The sequence below is a fragment of the Mustela nivalis genome, assembly GCF_964662115.1.
Source record: "Mustela nivalis genome assembly, chromosome: 12".
In the NCBI taxonomy this organism is placed as follows: Eukaryota; Metazoa; Chordata; class Mammalia; order Carnivora; family Mustelidae; genus Mustela; species Mustela nivalis.
This window is the reverse complement of record NC_139031.1, coordinates 25798669-25819138: the sequence shown is the minus strand read 5'-3', so window position 1 is coordinate 25819138 and position 20470 is coordinate 25798669. Positions and strand designations below refer to the sequence as shown.

The window sequence follows — 20470 nt, the reverse complement described above, 5'->3', positions numbered from 1 at the left end:
GAACATCTCCATCATCACAGTTCATTCTACTGGACAGAGCTGTTTTGAAAGATTAATCTGGTAGTGCATTACAAATGGATCAGACAGGGGAGGAAACTAGAAATGGGAACTTGATTTTAACAATCAGGGTTAGAAGTACTAGCTGTAGTAGAGAATAGTATTTAATCTATAAAATGCACAATGTTACCCTGTACTCTCCTGGGTTTTCTGTAGATATTCACAAAAAGGACATTTACTATATACTCCAGGGACACCAGGCAGAATTTAGAACCCTATATTCCTCAGCAGAAATTTCCTTTGGCACACATAAGAAAGCAAAAAGATGAAATGACTCACCAGATTATGAATAGCTGGAGATCCTAACTTCCATGTGGAAATGGGTAATTCAAGCAGATGGGCTTCCTGATTTTCATCTCATGTGGGGATTATGGGTAACCACCGTCTGGCTTCCAATTTGTTTTGAATTTCAAGAGAGGTCCAAAATCATTCAGTTGCTCTTTAAAGTCTGTTTATACACAGAAAAATACTATTAAGAATTTGCACTCTTGGTTTTCTCTTTTTAGTTTTGTCTTGGAGTTTTTCTGTAATCATTACGATCTAGAATGGGGGACTTTCGCATTTTACGTGTAAGGAAACTGAGGCCAAAAATAAGTGATTTGGCGGATTATACAATTAGTTAGCTGCATAGCCAAGGCAATAACTGGTGTTCTGGGACTTTTCCCTTGCTCCTTTGTATTATCAGAGTAACTCAGAACTTGGACTGTCCATTAATTTCCTTTTCATATACTCACGGACTACCAGTAATGGTAGCTCTGTAATTTAGCTTGTGGTCTAAATACTGTCAGATTCAATAGCTATTGTGTTGAGCATTTGCTTGAAATTGGAAGCATGAGGAATTAAATCTTGCTCATGGCCAAATGTGTCCATAGGGCAAAAAAGTTTAATGACCCATGTTCTATACAGACATGACTACTCTTTCTCCATCACTGACTTCTTCAGAGTCCCCATAACACTTTATGGCCCTTCCTTGTTTTCCTGCCTGTCATCTTTCACTAGAACAGGATCCACATCACTCTTGCTTTTGTTTCCCCATGCTTATGCCAGCTCTCAGCACACAGAAGCATTGATAAATAATGTATGAATGATATATGAGTAAAGAGGTAATTTGGAAACTCTTTTTATGTCTATCCGTATTAATCTCACTTCTGACCTTTTCAAGTACACGGGTTCATCAGAGGCACAGAGGAAAATCAGACCTGTCTTTCTTCTAGCACCCTGAGCAGCCAATTCAAAAGTGAACAGTGCAGCAGGAGGAGACGCTGCAGAACCCTCTTCTTTTGTGCCCACAGAAGTTGACCAAAGCAATCTTCAGCATGTCTGGGTCTCTTGAATATAAGCTGATTTTTTTTTTTTTCCAGAACTCATTTAATTGATTCTTTTTCCCTGGAACCAAAAGCCAGCCTACCTAAGGCTCACAAAGCTGAGTCTGAGAACTTCAGTGGGATCCTCCGGAGTCCTAGAACCTGCCACGTTGCATGAAGGGAGGCTGGCTGTGTTCGCCACAGATGTACAGCTCCATGCTTGCATTGGTCAAGAGATGAGTCAGAAAACAAAACTTAGTCCTACCATTCCCATTTGTACCCAGAAAGAGCAGGTAGAAATTTCATCATGTTGAATCAAATGGTTTGACATTTAAAATACATTTTCATGGGGTGCCTGGGTGGCTCAGTGGGTTAAGCCGCTGCCTTCGGCTCAGGTCATGATCTCAGGGCCCTGGGATCGAGTCCCACATCGGGCTCTCTGCTCAGCAGGGAGCCTGCTTCCCTCTCTCTCTCTCTGCCTGCTTCTCCATCTACTTGTGATTTCTCTCTGTCAAATAAATAAATAAAATATTTTTAAAAAAATAAATAAAATAAAATACATTTTCATGAACACTAACACCTGAACCCAAAGAAGACAAAAATCATTTGTCTTATTCATCTCAAGCATCAAATCATGAGGCCTAATGTAGTGTCCCACTTTGCCTCTTGTACCAACATGGCAAAGGGTTAATGTGCATCGTAGATTCCCTGAACAGTGATCCAGATACAAAGAGACAATGTTATCCTTTGTTTTAGGCACTGTCATCTCATCAGTACTCCCCACTTCCCTCCTTCCAACACATTCAGATTTCTGGTGACATCTCAGTAATTAGATGCAAAAGACACTAGGGCTCCCCAAGCTCCTTTTCAATTCTGGGTCCGGTCATTACTGCTGTTAGTGTTATGCTAACAGAGGTGGGGTGCAGACATTATGTTTTTTTAACAAGACAGGCCTTTGTGGCAATCACTGTTATATAAAGGCTGTTCAAAAAAAATGCTGTTCTTAATCACCATGTTCCCATCAGATGACATAAAAGAGCTCGTAGCAAAGAGAACTCATTCTTCATAAAAGAATATTTCTCAAATACCTAATTAAAAACATTTATCTACCCATCCCAAAGCAGTCAAGTTTTGCACCACTGCCTTAAAACTACCATTTTGCTCCTAGGAGAGTAGTATATTCTTTATCTGTATTACTGTATTCTAGGCAGTTCTAAATCCCACTTACTAACATCCATGTCACCACACTTCAGTACAGGCTGCCACGTTGTGTCATCACCAAAAAGAAGGAGGAAGATCTTGTTAGAAGTGACATGACTTGACTAATTTAAGTTCAATACACTTAACACAATTTTCTGTTTGCCAGAAAGATGCACAGAAAGCCAATAATTGCTTTAAGCTCTGTAATATGTTTTATGCAAAGAGCAGTGCTACACATGGCAAAAGCATATTCTGAGAGTAAAAGAATCCCTAAATACATGTGAATATGAGTTCAAAGCCACATATCTAGTAACTTCTAGATTCTTATTTTATTTCTAAATGAAGTGCAGCCATCGTCTCAAATGGCTTGAAATAAATTTTACACACAAAAGCCCTGACTGACTTTTAGTGAATTTTATGTACAGTTTTGCTATAATACAATATACATATTCCTGAAAATTCTTATACTATGGGGAAAATCTCACAGTAAAAATAACAGGACTTCTAAGGAGGTAGTTTAGAGTACAACAATCACAAACTTCACCTCTGACACATATATGAAAAAATAGGAGTCTAACAGCTTTATATAAATTAAATGATAGGAAATTCATGAATTAGCATAATAAATATGACACTTAAATTTGAAAGTTATCTGAAGCTTGCTGTGGAAACTGGAGGGGTCCCAGGTCGTGAGTTTTTATAAAGTTGTATAGGGATTATCTGAAATTGGAAAGAAAATTCAGTACCAGATGTGGGGGCCTGTGTGCCATAGCACAGAGAGAATGGAGAAATGATGTGTGTGCATATATGAGTTATCTGAATTTGTACACAACTTACTTCACCTGCATTTAGTTTTCTGTTCTTACCTAGTGTGCATCCCAGATGAAATTCCAAAAAAGCCAACATAAAATCTGAAATTTGCATTATGCTCAAATCTGTCCCCAGTATATCAACAGCACTGGAATAAATCTGTGTTTCAAAGCAAGTGTTAGAGCAGAGCTGACTGTACCAAAGTTTCTGGAGTCAGTAGCATTCCTTGGGAGCTCTCTAATAGTATCACTCTCCAGGTTCCTATAGATAAACAGTGAAGAGTGTCTTGGAGCAGGAGAGAACATCACATTCTGGGTCAGTGGTTTAGAGACTCTGAACTTACAAAACCAGACTTGGAATGTTCACTTCTCATCTGTCATTCAGACAAGTTCACTCAGCAGTTGAACATTTAATCAGATCCTAGAGTTCATTTTGTTTCTCTTGGGCACAACATTTCACTGATTTCAAAGATAGACCTTGGAAGGTAAGTCTGACTTAATGGAAATGGAAACATTGAAAATCTTTTGAAAAAGTTTTGAAAAGGTTTCAAGCGCATTGCCTGTTCATCTTAGAATCAATGCCCTTCAGTGACTGACATGATTTTTTTTTTAGCTGGGGAGACTGAGAAAGACAAGACCCCACATTATTTGAGGCAAACCTGAAGTTAATTCTATGTCTGCACAGTCACTTTCCCAAGTTCATAAACCTCCCTTATGTGGGTTTGAGCTGGATTTCTGTCACTTACCACCGATGGACTGACACACTGCTCTAGCAGTGGCTCAGCCTGGTGTTTCTGACAGGTTCACTCATGATTCCTATACATTCAGCACCTGCTCCCTGAGAGTTCAAATAGGCAAGCCCCATACCAGCAATTTCCAGTAGTGTTTGGGATCCAATGGCCACACTTTCTGGGCAACCTGAGCAGGGCTTTGTGGGGGGTGGACTGTCTTCCACGCACTCTTCTCCCCCTCAAGCTCACTCTCATAGTGGCACTCAAGGTTCACTCTAATTCTGTACTCCCCAGCTCTCTAGCCAGAACACCTCCTACCCACTCTACTCCCAGGAAACAGGCTCTACGTCCCAACCTCCAAACTTCCTCTTCCTTTTCTTTCTGTCTGATGTGACTTTCTGCTCTGTTCAACCCTCATCTTTCACTTGTTGAGGATCTACAGAAACAAAGCCCATTGTTCCCCTCTCCACTCTACCCCAACCTTGGAGATGTGTTGACTGATTCCTGTCCCCTTTCCCACTAATTGGCACTTTCTGTAAACCCATGGGGATGAGGGCCCCAACCTGAGGCTAAGCAGAGCTTGCTCTAGGTTCAGAGTAGTCCTGGCACGTCTAATGAGCCAATAGGCCTAGTGAGAGAAGGGATCATGTGACCATTTTCAAGGACTGATGCCTGACATGGGTCCTCTCTGACCTTCAGTTTCCACATCTATAAAAGGTGGACAGGAAATAATCATACATGCCTCATATAGTTATTGTGAGGTCACAGGACACAATACATTCATGACATCACTTTCTAATGTTATATACAGAACAATACACTAATAGTTTTTGTACATTTTTTGCATCTGCCTCTTGATTTAATTTTAAAACTTTTTATTGAAGTAAAATACATATATAGAAAAGTATAAATCATAATTGTATCATTCAATAAATCTTTACAAATTGACATCTGTGCAATCAGCATTCAGATGAAGAATCAACACATTACCAGAACCCTATAACCCAAAAAGCCTCATTCATATCTCTTTCCATTACTGTCTCTCAGCATGGATAACATAGTTACTATCTTAACTTCTAACAGTGTAGTTTAGTATTAATTCAAAAGTTTTTTTTTATTTAAATCGGAACATTCAGTATTTACTCTTTCATGTCTGGCTTTTTTTTTTTTCTTTAACTAAACCTCAGGTTTATAAGTTTCATCTATGTTGTTGTGTGTGGTTATGAATCTTTATCTACACGGCTGTATATAGTCAGTGTTTATATATACAATATATCAATTGAAAAAAAATATACTGTTGTCAATATTTGAACTATTTGACATGTAAAACCAACAATTTGCATATGGTTCGTACTAACATTAATCCACTCCACTACTGATAAGCATTTCAGTTTTCCAATCTTGGTTAACATAAATAGTGTATCTGTGAACACTTTAGCACATGTCTTTAAATGAACATAAGCATAATAGCTGGGTCAAAGGGTACACATATGATCAGCTTTAGAAAGAACTGCCAAACACATTTCCCAAGTGAGTGTACCAGTTTACTCTCCCAACCACATCATATGAGGATTCCAGTTGATCCACACCATCACCAACACTAAACATTTTTTCTCATTCAGATTTTAGCCTTTCCGGTGTATATGTACAATTAATGCACTGTGGTTTCAACATGCATTTCCCTAATGAATAATAAACTTGAGCCCATCTTTATATGTTTATTTGGATTTTTTCTTATTGTTAAAGATCTGTTCAACTTTTTGCTCATTTGCTTTTTAGTATATGATCTTTTGCTCAGTTATTTTTCAGTGTATGATCTTTTTCTTATTAATATTTAAGATACCTTTACATGTTCTGGGTATGGGTTTTTGTCAGACATATTTTACTTATTTTTCTAATCTTACTGCATTGTATAGAACCCCCAATACACCAATGAATAAAAATGGTGAGGGTAGGCATACATTTTTATCCCCTGATCTTAAGGGGAACGTTTTCAACATTTTACCAGTGAGTATAATGCTTGCTATGGTGGTTTCATAAATACTCCTTACCAGATTAAAGATGTTCCTCTTTATAACTAGTTCTAACAATTTTATCAAGAATGGATGTTGAATCAAAAGTTTATACTCCACCTATTGAAAAAATCATGTTTTATCTCCTTTTCTGTGATGATAAGATGAATTACATTGATTTTGAAATACGAAATCAATCTTTCTTGGAATTACTTCTGCTATGTTGTGGAGCATTTTTCTTTTTGAGTATCACTTGATTTAATTACAGTGTTATGCTAATAATTTTTATACCCATGTTTACGAGAGATATTGATCTCTAATTTCTTTTTCCATAATTTCCTTGTCAGGTTTTGGGTATGTGGCCATCATTAAAGTAAGAAAGCTGGTGAATGTTTCCTCTGTTTTTATTATCTGGGAGAGACTGCATTTCATCCTTAAATATCTGGAACACTTCTCTGGTAACGCGCTTTCTTTGTGGGAAGGTTTTTAAAAATGGATTTCAAATTTCTGGCAATAGTAATTTATTTTTTCCCTTATTTTCCTTTGACATTCTGCCAGAGCTTTATTAATTTCAGTAATTTTTTTCTAAAAAGGCTTTATCTTAGTGCTTTTCTCATTCTTTTACATCAGTTTCTACTCTTATTACCTTCTTTTTCTTTTCTTTTTCATAAAATTGGTATGTTTTTCCTGCTCTAGTTTCTGGAGATGGAATTTTAAATTATTAATTTGTAACCCCTTTTTCTAATATATATATTTACAGTATACATGTCCCCGAAAACACTGATTTCACTATACTTTATTTATATCACACAAGGTTAAATCTGTTGTATCTTCATTATGAATCAGTTTGAACTAATTCTCATTTTGATTTCTTTATTTTTATTTATTTGTTTATTTATTTAATTTTAAATTATTTTTTTTAAGTAAACTCTATGTCCAAAGTGGGGCTTGAACTCAAAATCCTCTCGTGAAGTCATGCTCTACCAACTGAGCCAGCCAGGCATCCCTCATCTTGATTTCTTAATTATTCATGTATGACTTAGAGATGTGTTACTAAATTTCCAGACAGTGGGGTTTTTCTTGTTATCTTATTACTGACTTTACTGACTGTAATCAGAGAATAAAGTCTAAGCTATCCCAGCCTTTTGAAATTTCTGGAGATTCTTCATGGCTCATCAGAAGGTTGATTTTAGTAAATATTCTACGAGAACTTAAATTGTTATTGCTCACTGCTTATGTTTCAAGTTTCTCAAGATTCCAATTTGTTGCTCCAGACCTATGCAATGACAAAAGGATTTCCCTCTCCCCAGAAGAGGTGCTACACATGGACCCAGCCTGACCCTCAGCTCAAACCAGAATTAGCAATTACTCTGCAAGAAAAAATAACTGGTGATTCAAAAGCTCATTTGTATAGTTTCCCTCTCTGTAATTTTACGCCACCTAGTCTTTATTGATTCCACAGATTTCTCAAAACTTAAACGGTATGATTTTTGTAATTTATCCATTTTTTCCACATTGCTCCCACGGAATACTAGGCTGTTATGACCTACTACATCCTGCTTAGAACATGAAATCAAGACTCTTAAAATATTGGTAAAAATAAGCAAAGAATTTTTTTTTTTAAAGGAATCGGTCCAAGTAATTTTTGCAATGCAAAGTATAGAGCTCCTAGAGCCTTGATTTACTTTGGCAAACTAGTATTGATTATCTGCTGGTCACAGGCACTATATCATGTCTCATGCTATTAGCAATAAGTGAGACAGTCCTGGTACCAGATGAACTTATAGTCCACAGAGGAGTCAGAAATGGAAACAGATAAACTGCGATGCAATGTATCACCTGTTCAATAAAAGATAAGATTATCTCCTGAAACTCAGAGGAAACAAGAACTGCCTACCCATAGGATTCAAGAGAGTTTACACATAAATAAAGCTACACTTGATTTTGAAGAGTTTAGAGGCATAAAAGGAGGTATCATATTCTAGCCAAAGACAGCATTTGCAACAACTTAGTCTAATGAAATAGTATGGAATATTATTCAAGGGTGGGACAAGAATGGACCAGAATAGACTCATATGTGTGGGTGTCTGGAGTTGAGGTGCATGTGTAAAAATAAGGTCAAAGAGGTAATTTCTAGCCACATTAGAAGGGGCATTGAATGCCAAGCCAGAGGTTTTAGAGGTCACACTGAAAGCTATCTGGAGTTCACAGAGATACTTAAACAAAAGTAAATCACATCATTTCTTAAATTTAAGAAACAAGAGTTCCAGCACCAGTGGAGAAAGCAGAATGAAAAGTAAAGGACCTCAGGAAAAGGAATGTTTGCAGGGATCCCAATAATGAAGTTTTTCTATAATGCTATTTATAGATCATTTATGGATTTGGATAAATAAATCATGAAAATGACTGATAAAATCACCCTCTAAAATCTATTAATAGAGACTACAACTGACCAAAGCACAATGCTTACCTCACTGTCTTGTCATTAATGTGTTTCATTTGTTTGTTTGTTTTTGTTTATTAAGGGGGAAGCAGGCTCCCTGCTGAGCAGAGCCTGATGTGGGACTTGATCCCAGGACCCTGAGACCATGACCTGAGCCAAAGACAGAGGCTTAACCCACTGAGCCACCTAGGTGCCCCCATTAATGTGTGTTTTGATGCCACTAAGTAAACAGGTCTCTCCCAAAAGGAGTTCTTTGTTTTTACAGTGACTCTAATTTTCTTAAAGATCCTGAGAGAAACCCCAAAAGCATATTTTTAGTCCTCTTTCTGTTTTATATGCAATGTTTCTTTATTATTTTTAAAGATTGTATTTATTCATTTGACAGACAGAGATCACAAGCAGGCAGAGAGAGAGGAAGGAAAGCAGGCTCCCTGCTGAGCAGAGAGCCGGACACGGGGCTCGATCCCAGGACCCTGAGATCATGACCTGAGCTGAAGGTAGAGGCTTTAACCCACAGAGCCACCAGGTGCCCCAGTATGCAATGTTTCTTAGTATCATTTTATCTAGCCAAAACACTTTCTTTCACTTAACTTAGAAAAGTTAATTTATATATAAATTAAAGATGAGAGAGGAAAGAGAGGGGAATGGTATGAAAGAAGAAAAAAAAATGAGAGGATTATGAAGTGATGCAATGAAGCCTAAATTCTAGTAACCAGCTCTGTCTTCCTGGCCTTTCATCTTGTGCATTAGAAAAATATCTTGCCAGCAAAGCTTCTGTAAGACAGCTCGGCTCCTTCAGTATAATTGGGGTAACATCTACCTTGCCAACCTTTAAAGTACTATTCAATGTAAAACATTGGTATACAAAAGTAGTAAATAAAGATCATTACCCAGACTTTAGCCTGCTCATTTTATACTTTTTTCATGTAGAACAAAGATTTTAAGCTGATTAAGTGATTCCCCACAGACAAATACCTCCTGTGAATGAGTCTGGCTAAAGTGAGAATAGATACAAATTCAGAATCTCATGGAGATTCAGAGACCCCAGACTGCATTTGATAAATACTTTTTTTTTTTTTTCTGCAATCTATTACCACATCCCATACTGTGATTTGAAGGTTGGAGCCATTTCAACCTGCCTCTTCCCTGTGAAGTAAATACTTGGATGGTATGTTGGCACCACTGGAAAATAATATTATTATGGTAATTGATAACTTGAAGCCCCCTTAAACATTAAGTATTCACCCTGTGAGGCTGTCCCCATTTTACTGAAGAGAAAAAAAGGTCTAAAATATTAAATAATTCTTCCAATGATACATAAGTCACCCCAACAGGATTAGAAGAAAGAACTTTTGGTTCCAAATCCAGAACCTTTGGTTCTTTCCACATACTGCTTCTCATATCCCTGGTAGTCAACCAACCTGAAATCCAAGTTAAACACCAACAATTTTCCTAATTTTAATAGATTGAACTCTTATTGTATGATTCCAATCCTCTCACTGAGAGAAAGAATCTTACTCTGACTTTATGTAAATTCATATTCAGTTGGTGTTGGCTGTTGTAAGCAGCATTAATATTTCACATCCTCTAATCTATAAGTCAAACTCATACATACAAGTATCATTTCTTTTGTACTTGATCCCTGAAGTGATTTTGTCACAAAAAGTACAATTTTAAGAAATCTAAATTAACACCTGTGTGACCAACAGCATTTTCCTGATGGAAGTAATATCTAGAATTGTGCTACCAGGTTGTAAAGGCCATATAACAGCAGCCACTTTGCAAATACAGTGAAAACATCCCTAAGTTCTTTCCAAAGGTTTAAGTATTTGTTTCATAAACCTGAAGTTTAGTTGCTTGCCCTCTTTTCAGAATGAACCATATTCTCCTAGTCTATCTCAACATAAGTTTGGCTATGCATCTTAAGATAATTTCTAAATACTGTTCTCCTCTTAGAACAATTTATGTAACCCATAAACTTTTTAAAAGTTCCCAACACTTCCACTTTGCTGGAATCAACTTGCTCTCTAATATTGAAGAAAAATGAATTCAAATTCTAACCACACAAATGGCAGAAAACCCAGAGCATTCATGATATGCCCAGGGAGTCAGAATTTTTTATAGCTTCAAGTTTATGTTTACACTAATTTTCAGCCTCTATCTGTAACCTAGTTCAGTGAACTTTTCTAAGATTCTGGGACACTGTGGGGGTTTATATTATAAAACATTATGGCAAGAATTTTTTTCTTATTGGAGTATAGTTGATATATAACATCAGTTTCAGGGGTACAACATAATGATTTGATATTTGTCTCTATTGCCAGGTGACGGCCATAGTGCGCGTAGTTAACATCTGTCACCACACAGTTACACAAAATTTTTTTCCTTCTGATGAAAACTTTTAAAATCTACTCCGTTAGCAAGTTTCAAGTATGCAATGCAATATTGTTAACTACAGGCACCATACTATACAATTTATGTTCATGGTTTATTTATTTTATAGCTGGAAGTTTGTGCTTTTTGAACCCCTTCATCCATTTTGTCTACCCCCAAGCTCCTGCCTCTGGCAACCACCAGTCCGTTCTCTGTATCAATGAGCTTGTTTTGTTTGATTCTTAGATTCTACATATAAATGAACAGATCATTCCACATAAATGAGCACTGAATTTTAGAGGTACTTATAGTAAAATTTGTTAAACACTCTGAGCTCTGAATTTTCACTGATAACCTTTTTTATTGAAACCATAATGTTGCAACTCCTTTTTCTTTCTCTCTTGACCTCCTCTTCTCTTTTGCTAACTAGTTCTCCAATTATGTATTTATATCTCATAGAGGGAAGTTTAATTCTCTTTTTATATCACTTCTTTCCCAAACTGCTGAGATCTGATTTTATAAGCAAAATTGTAGGCAGATTTCTAAGAATTCTCAATGATCCAAGCCCTTGTAACCTAGTTCAGTGAACTAGGTTTGTGTAATGGAGACACTTGCTTCCAAACATTAGGATGTGGTGATGGGATGTCACTCCTGGGATAATGGTACATTTTATGGCAAAGATAAAGTGGTTTTGCAGAAGTAATTAATGTCCTCAATTAATGAACTTAAAGTTAATAAAAAAGGAAATTATCCTGGGTGAACCTCACTTAATCAAGTAAGCCCTTTAAAAGAGGGTCTAGATCAGAGACTGTTTTCGGGACCTAGAGAAGCAAACCACCTTGAATTTTACAGATTCAAATAAATAAATTCTGACAACAAGTATGTGAGTTTAGAAGAGGACACTGAGCCTCAGGCTAGGTCCCAGGCTCTGTGAACACCTTCACTGCAGCCTGTGAGCCCCCAAGCAGAGGATTTCTTGAGGCTGCTGTATCTGTCTGCAGTCCTGACCACAGAGAGTATGAGATAGTAAAGACATTTTTTTTTTAAGATTTTTTATTTATTTATTTGACAGAGAGAGATCACAAGTAGGCAGAGAGAGGGGGGAAGCAGGCTCCCCGATGAGCAGAGAGCTCGACGCAGGGCTTCATCTCAGGACCCTGGGATCATGACCTGAGCCAAAGTCAGAGGCTTTAACCCACTGAGCCACTCAGGCACCCCAAGAGATATGGTTTTAAGCTGATATATTTGCACCGATTTGTTACACAGCAGTAGAAAACTAATACAATCTCTCTCTCTAATTCTATGGGGATCTTAAACTAGCCATTTCCTTTCCCTAACACAATAAGGACAACTTTCTAAGACTGCTTTGTTTGGAATTCCTGATGGTGGAGCAGCAGCCAATGAAAATCAATTGGATTGTGAGAAAAATTAAACAAAGATAAGCATATCTGAGGAATAAAAATAATCAGCCAGTCTGCAGAACACTTTCTGATCATTTCATTTTTCTTAAAAGAGGGAGGGCAGGGCAGAGGCAGAGAGAGAATCTTAACCAGACTCCATACCCAGTACAGAACCCAACATGGTGCTCGATCTCTTAACGCAGAGATCATGACCTGAGCTGAATTAAGAGTCTGATGCTTAACCAGCTGAGCAACCCAAGTGCCCCCTTTATGATCATTTCAATATGAGAATTGTTTAGGACCAGAGTGGTTGGACCCTTGATCTCCACTCAAATAGGTTAATAACTGGCATCTTCTGTTGAAACATCATCACACCCAAGCTGAAATAATTAGATTTTCCATTCCTTTCTCATGACACAATCTTCCTTTATGAAAAATGAAGCTGCAATAAGGTCATCAGGATATCTAATTTATGAGGTTTCTTAATAATGGTAACAGGTTTTGTTTATGTAGTCACATTCACCTACCTAAGCCCACTGTGTGACTAATCACAGTTATCTCCAAACTGAGAAACCAGTGTTAATTTCTACCTTGAAAACAGAAGGTAATAAACAAAACTACATCTGGGCCAAGTAAGAGAATTTAGTCTGTTTAGAACCATAGAAAACTTAATTCACAGACCCTCTCTACTTAGGTACATGCTTATCAGATAGCTGCAAAATCTGTCCTTGGACATACAGAGCACTCATTTTTAATTTTAATCATGTCTAAGGTTTGCCAGACTTAATCTGAATTTCATAAATGACATATTTTGTTAGTATAAGTATATTCCATACAATGGAGCTTAATATTACATATTTTTTATTAAGTATGCTGGGTAACTTTTTAGAACTTTAGTATCTGATAACAAATGCATTTTATGTTAGGTCCTGTGCTTCACTGTAGGAATGCAGAAATATTCAAAGATACTCTTTCCCCTGGAGTTTCTCACTGACAAGTATGGAGTATAGGGAAATACGAAAATAATTATCTGATCTTCTTTCTGCCTTTTACTGCCCTATAAAATATCACTAGTTTCCAGTTTCATTGGTTTTATGATCAGAGTTTTATAGAACGGTATTGTTAGCCTGTGACCTTACTCAAATTTTAGAAATACAACTGATGCTTTTTAAAAAACTTAGACTTACAGAGTGCCAAGCAATTATCAATGAAGCATCTATTTCTTTGTTGTTTTCAAAATATCCTGGTTGCTCTGTCCTACTTTCGTTAAGCTGGTTGTTATTAAAGATGAAAATGTCCCCAAGAAAGGAACATGCTCAAAATGTTTTTAACAAGAGATTTTGAAATATCTGACCTGTCAGAAAAAGGGATTTCAAAGGGTGACAGTTAAGTTCATCCAATTCCCATATAACTGCTGTGCCATCAGAATTCAGTACTACTGTCTTCAGACTACAAGCAGGAAACATTAAACATAAGACATAAGAAAATTTTGCTGTTTGGAGTCATTCTCCACTTTGAGCATAATCATGTCCTTATTAAAACCAGTAACATCAAAGAGAAGATTTATAACAAATATAATTCCCCCCATTTTCAATTCCCCTTACCCCGAAGTATTTTTTTTCCCATTGCACTAATTTCCTTGCAAAATACTGTATCATTTACTTGCCAGTTATCCTTATTACTCATTGTCTATCTGTCTTTACTAGATCATATAACCTCCACAAAAGCGGAGGATTTTTTAAAAAAAAGTTTTGCATACTGATACCCCTTAAGTAGCATACAAAAGGGGCCCATTAAATTAGTTTAAAAAATTAACTAATAAAATAATATCCAATCACTCTTGGTCCTACTCCATCTCCAAGAAATAAGGCTTTTTGGTGCTACTTTACTGAGTTTTGTTTTAGAAAACATTTTAGAAGGATAAAAAATGTTTATCTCTGTATATGGCAAAGAGTTACTACCAAAGCAACAATGGGTCCCACCCTTTGACCTATTTCGCTATTGTAGTGCTGTGTTTATGCTGATTTATTCCTATCCCCTCATCTGGACATCATCTGACCAATGACCAAACTCTGAAATATTGCTGACATGGATTAAAATTCAATAGGTAAGAAGGTCCTACTCTACTTATCAGCCTTTCCTTCTCAGTGACAACTCAATCCTTTCATGTGCTCAGTTTAAAAAACTTTGTTATTACCCTTGATTCCTTTTTTTGGCACACTTTCTATAAGTAAACCAAATACTGGCTTTAACTCAAAGTAGATCCATATACTGACCACCTCTCATGACCAAAACTGCTACCTAATTGAGGTCACTATCGTCTTCTGATTAACTGCTATCTCTGCTCCCACCTTGCCCCATCACAATCTTTACTAATATTATTAGCAAAGTGATCCTGTGTAAGATGTAGCTCAGATTATGTCATTTCTTCGTTTAAACCCTCCAATGCTTCCCATCTCATAGTAAAAGTCAAAATTCCTACAAAGCCTTACATGATCCAAATCCTTATTATCTCTCTGACTTCATCTGTTACTCAAAATCACTGACTCACTCCATCTATAGCTTCTCCCTTGTTCTGGGAAGATTCCAGGCACACGCCTACCTCAGGGCCTTTGTACTTCTTATTCCCTAAGTCTAGAATGCTCACTCTCTCACTCTCTTATAGTCTTTGTTCAAATGTTTCCTTCCAAGTGCGCCCTTCCCTGGCTCAACTATTTGAAATTGAAAACCTCAATTCCTGACCCTCTTCGTTCCATTTCCTCACTTATATTCTTCATAACTTAATTCCTAACACATTACTCGATTTACTTGCTTATTTTTAAATTGTCTTTCTCTGCCCACAAATGTGGAAGCTCCATGCGGACTGGTGTTTGGGCTGTTTTATTTTCTGGTGTATCTATAGTCTCCAGAATAATACCTGGCACATTGGAGGTGTTTAATAAATGTTTGTTAAAAGAGCATTAGACAGGGTCGCCTGGGTGGCTTAGTGGGTTAAAGCCTCTGCTTTCGGCTCAGGTCATGATCCCAGGGTCCTGGGATCGAGCCCCGCATTGGGCTCTCTGCTCAGCAGGGAGCCTGCTTCCTCCTCTCTCTGAATGCCTCTCTGCCTACTTGTGATCTCTGTCTGTCAAATAAATAAATAAAAATCTTTAAAAAAAAAAAAAAGAGCATTAGACATTAAGAAAAAATATTAAGAAAACTGCCAAAAATCATACATTCACCTACACAAATCAGTTTTGCTTATAATTTAAGTAAGTGAAAAATATAAATCCTTCAATAGTCTTATTCACACATTTATTCAGTAAATATTAAAATCACACTCTAAGGAATATAAACAGAAAACAATGTGCCAACTGAGGGAGTTTATAATTTAAAAGAGTAAAGACATATGGATAAATAATTTCACATAATTACAAATATTAAAATGTAGGAGAAATAATAATGTAAAAACTATTATATATTTAAATGCTTGCAGTCCATAAAGTACTTTAAATTTTAATAATGTTACCACATAGAGTAGAATACCCAAGATATGTTTACCAATATATTTATAAGCAAAGTCAGAGACTAAATAAATTAGGGAAACTCTGGATTAAATTAGGTTAAAGAAATAGTCAATTCTGTAGAATTAATCAGATTATGTAAAGGCACCTTGTGGCCCTATAAAAGGAGAAAAATCCACATTTTATTGGATCAAGGAGGTAAGTTATTTTTTTTTTTTTAATTAAAACTAGTGTTCTGAGGAACACTGAAGCACAAGGACATAGACTTTTTCATTTTATGCTCAAAAGTGACTTTGGGGCTGCCCAGAAAGCTCAGTCAGTACAGGTTGGTTTCAGTACAGGTTGTGATCTTGGGGTCGTGAGATGGAGCCCCAAGTTGGGCTACATGCTCAGACCTAAGTCGGCTTGAGATTCTTTCTCCTCTCCCTCTGCCCCTCCCACTCATGCTCTCTCACTCTCTCTCTAAAATAAATAAATAAATAAATAAATAAATAAATAAATAAATATATTTAAGTGACTCTGATTGGACACCTGAAAATAATATAACACTGTATGTTAATTATTCTAGAATTAAAGGAAAATGTAAAAGAATGTGATTCTTTGACTTTGTGTATAGGTATTTAGCAGAGGAGGGAGCTACGTTTAAGAGTGAGTTAATAGGGGCGCCTGGGTGGCTCAGTGGGTTAAGCCGCTGCCTTCAGCTCAGGTCATGATCTCAGGGTCCTGGGATCGAGTCCCACATCGGGCTCTCTGCTCAGCAGGGAGCCTGCTTCCCTCTGTCTCTCTCTCTGCCTGCCTCTCCATCTACTTGTGATTTCTCTCTGTAAAATAAATAAATAAAATCTTTAAAAAAAAAAAAAAGAGTGAGTTAATATGTTTCCTCAGTGGAAAATCTGAGAATAGGATATAGAGTTTTGAATTTTAATTGAGGAATCTTTCCCACCCAAATTAGGTACAGCTTTCTTGGTGTGAAAATGTATATCACTCTCATTGCACTTGCTACAATGTTCAATGATTCCCTGTTTATAAGACGTTCTTATCTATTATTCTATTAGATCCTTATGAACAGTAGCTATGCGTAATTCATTTTTAAGTTCCTGACGCCTAGTATTGTGTCAGACACGAAGTAGGGGTTCAATAAGTATATGTTGAATCAATGAACACATATATGTATGTATGAGGGATTGAATGTATAATTGTATGAATATATAATTGTTAATTGTATAATGTATAATTGATTACAAAACTCTGCTTCTTTGTAAACTCATAAAGGCTGTGTTTAAAAAGTAAGACAGGTTTTGAAAAAATAAGTAACACCAAAAACTGGTAAGCAATTACCTTATCTTTTTCATTTCAAGTAGAATACTTCCGTTATAAAGCCATTATGTGTCATTAGATATAAAGAAAAATGAGCAACAATGAAGGAAAATACTCTGAATTCTTCTCTGGAAAATTAGATCACTAAGCTCTCAAACCATTAAGACCTGTGTGTTTCTTCCTCTCTGAACTCCATATTTTGCCTATCCATGCTTTGCTTTTTTGGAATAGGTCAAAATTCAATATAATATTAAGCAACCAATAAGTACTAAAATAATAAAAAAAATATGACAATTTGCATTTAAAGTATTTCACATGAGTGGTTTTAGTTGGGAAAATTATAAAATATTTTTATATTTTTATGTGCACTTAGGTTCAGAAAGCTAAAAAAAATCAGGTGCTCATATTAAATATCACAAATTGTAACTATTTCAGTATCTTCCTCTTATGAAAAATTTTGAACTCACCTCATAAATTAATTTGAGAGTAGTATAAAATATACATGCCCATATAAAACATGTTCTAAAACAACTTCTATATTAATGTCATTTATAATTAGAAAATGCAAATCTATAACTAGAAAATTTAAATCCTTTAAAATAGACTTTATAGGGGCGCCTGGGTGGCTCAGTGGGTTAAAGCCTCTGCCTTCGGCTCAGGTCATGATCCCAGGGTCCTGGGATCGAGCCCCGCATCGGGCTCTCTGCTGAGCAGAGAGCCTGCTTCTTCCTCTCTCTGACTGCCTCTCTGCCTATTTGTAATCTCTGTCTGTCAAATAAATAAATAAAATCTTAAAAAAAAAATAAAATAAAATAGACTTTATATTTTAGCACAGTTTTAGGATCACAGCAAAACTGAAAGGTACAGAGATTTCCCATACCTCCCCTTCCCCCACACATGCACAGCCATTATCAACATGCCTCATCAGAGTGTACATTTGTTAGAATTAATAAACCTACACTGACACATCATTATCATTCCCCCTTCAAAAAAGTGACTCTCTGACTTACTATACAGATACATTTATTTAATAGAGGAGGAAATTAAGGCACAGAGAGTTAATAAATTGTCCAAGGTCACTTAGGAAGCCCACAGGTTTTCTAATCCATAAGTTATATCAGGGGTCATTGTTGCTGTTGTACACTCTATGGTGTATGCACAACCTTATTAAATTATCCCATGTACAGGGCTCCTGGGTGGCTCAGTTGGTTAAGTGACTGCCTTGGGCTCACGTCATGATCACAGGGTTCTGAGATGGAGCCCCTGCTCCCCCTGTTCATGCTCTCTGTCACTCACTCTCTCTTTCAAATAAATAAATAAAATCTTTTAAAAAATCATCCCATCTATCCACCATTATGATATCATACAGACAAGTTTCAGTGCCTTAATAAGCCTCTATGCTCCACCTATTCATCCCTCCTTCCTACTAACCTTTCGTAACCACTGATCATTTTACTTCTCCCAGTTTTGCCTTTCCTAGGATGTCATGTATTAGAATCAAACAGTATGTAGGCTTTTCAGATAGGCTTCTGTCACTTAGTAATATGTATTTAAGTTTCCTCCATGTCTTTTCATAGTTTAATAGCTCATTTCTTTTTGGCACTAAATAATATTCCAAAGTCTGGAGGTACCAAGCTTACTTATCCATTCACGTACTAAAGGACATCTTGGCTGCATTTAAGTTTTGGCAAATATGAATAAAACTGCTATCGTGTGTGCGAGTTTTTGTGTGGACATGAGTTTTCCGTTTATTTGGGTAAATACCAAGGAGCGTGACTGCTGGATCACATGGTAAAACTATGCTTAGTTTTGTAAGAAACTGCCAATCTGAGTTAGGAAGTATTCATTCCCTCAGTTTCTATCTTCTAAAATAGATTATAGAAAATTGGTGCAATTTCCTTCTACAGTGTCTGTTAGAAATCACAAGTGAATCTATTTGGGTATGGTATTCTCTGTTTTAAAAAGTTATTAATTACTGATTCAGTTTCTTTCCTAGATATAGGCCTATTCAGATTATCTGTTTCTTTTTGTGTGAGTTTTGCCAGATTGTGTCTTTCAAGGAATGTGTTCATTTCACCTAAGTTATCAAACTTATGGGTATAGTCTTGCTCATAGTATTTTTTACTATTCTTTTAATGTCATGGGATCTATAGTGATGACACCTCATTTATTTATTTCTCCAACCTTTTATTTAAATTCCAGTTAGTTAACATACAGTGTAATATTAGTTTCAGGTGTAGAATTTAGTGATTCATCACTTACACATAACATCCAGTGCTCATCACAAGTGCTCTCCTTAATACCCACCATCTATTTAACCCATCCCCCCATCCACCACCCCTCCAGAAACCATCAGTTTGTCCTCTCTAGTTAAGAGTCTGTTTCTTGCTTTGCCTCTTTTTTGTTGTTGTTGTTGTCCCCTAAATTCATTTGTTTTGTTTCTTAAATTAAACATATGAGTGAGATTATGTGGTTTGTCTTTCTCTGACTGACATTTTGCTTAGCATAATACTCTTTAGCTCCCTTCACATCATTGTAAATAGCAAGATTTCACTCTTTTTTATGGCTGAGGAAATATATATATATATTTATATGTATTAAAAAGTTAAAGAAGATGTGATATATATATACTAACTATTCTTTAGTCAATGGACATTTGAACTGTTCCCACAATTTGGCTATTGTAGATAATGCTGCAGTGTTTATCAAACAAACACCAGGGTGAATGTATCCCTTCCAATTGGTGCTTTGTATTCTTTGGGTAAATACCTAGTAGCAATTGGTGAGTTGTAGGGTAGCTCTATTTTTAACTTCTTGGGGCATCTCCGTACTGCTTTCTGCAGTGGCTGCATGAGTTCATATTCTCACCAACAGTGCAGGAAGGTTCCCTTTTCTCCACATCTTCACCAATACCTGTTGTTTCTTGTGTTGTTGATTTTAGCCATTCTAACATATCTCACTGCAGTTCTGATTTGCATTTCCCTCATGATGAGTGATGTTGAGCAGCTTTTCATGTGTCTGTTGGTCATTTGTCTTCTTTAGAAGAATGCCTATTCCTATCTTCATGACTTTACATTTTTTTTTAAAGATTTTATTTATTTATTTGACAGAGAGAGATGACAAGCAGGCAGAGAGGCAGGCACAGAGAGAGGAGGAAGCAGGCTCCCTGCTGAGCAGAGAGCCCGATGCGGGGCTCGATCCCAGGACTCTGAGATCATGACCTGAGCCGAAGGCAGAGGCTTTAACCCACTGAGCCACCCAGGCACCCCATGACTTTATATTTTTTAACTCGGTTATTTGTTTTTTGGGTGTTGAGTTTTC

The 20470-nt window shown here is 36.6% G+C and overlaps 1 long non-coding RNA gene across 2 annotated transcripts in view; it reads right to left on the bottom strand.

Moving 5' to 3' along the window:
* Positions 1–356: 356 nt before the first annotated feature.
* The window catches only part of LOC309845781, a 129406-nt gene continuing 109292 nt past the window's right edge, over positions 357–20470 (bottom strand). For both annotated transcript variants that reach the window (XR_014301509.1, XR_014301510.1), the window contains exon 5: positions 357–505. This is a non-coding gene — a long non-coding RNA (uncharacterized lncRNA). The remainder of the gene's footprint in view (positions 506–20470) is intronic.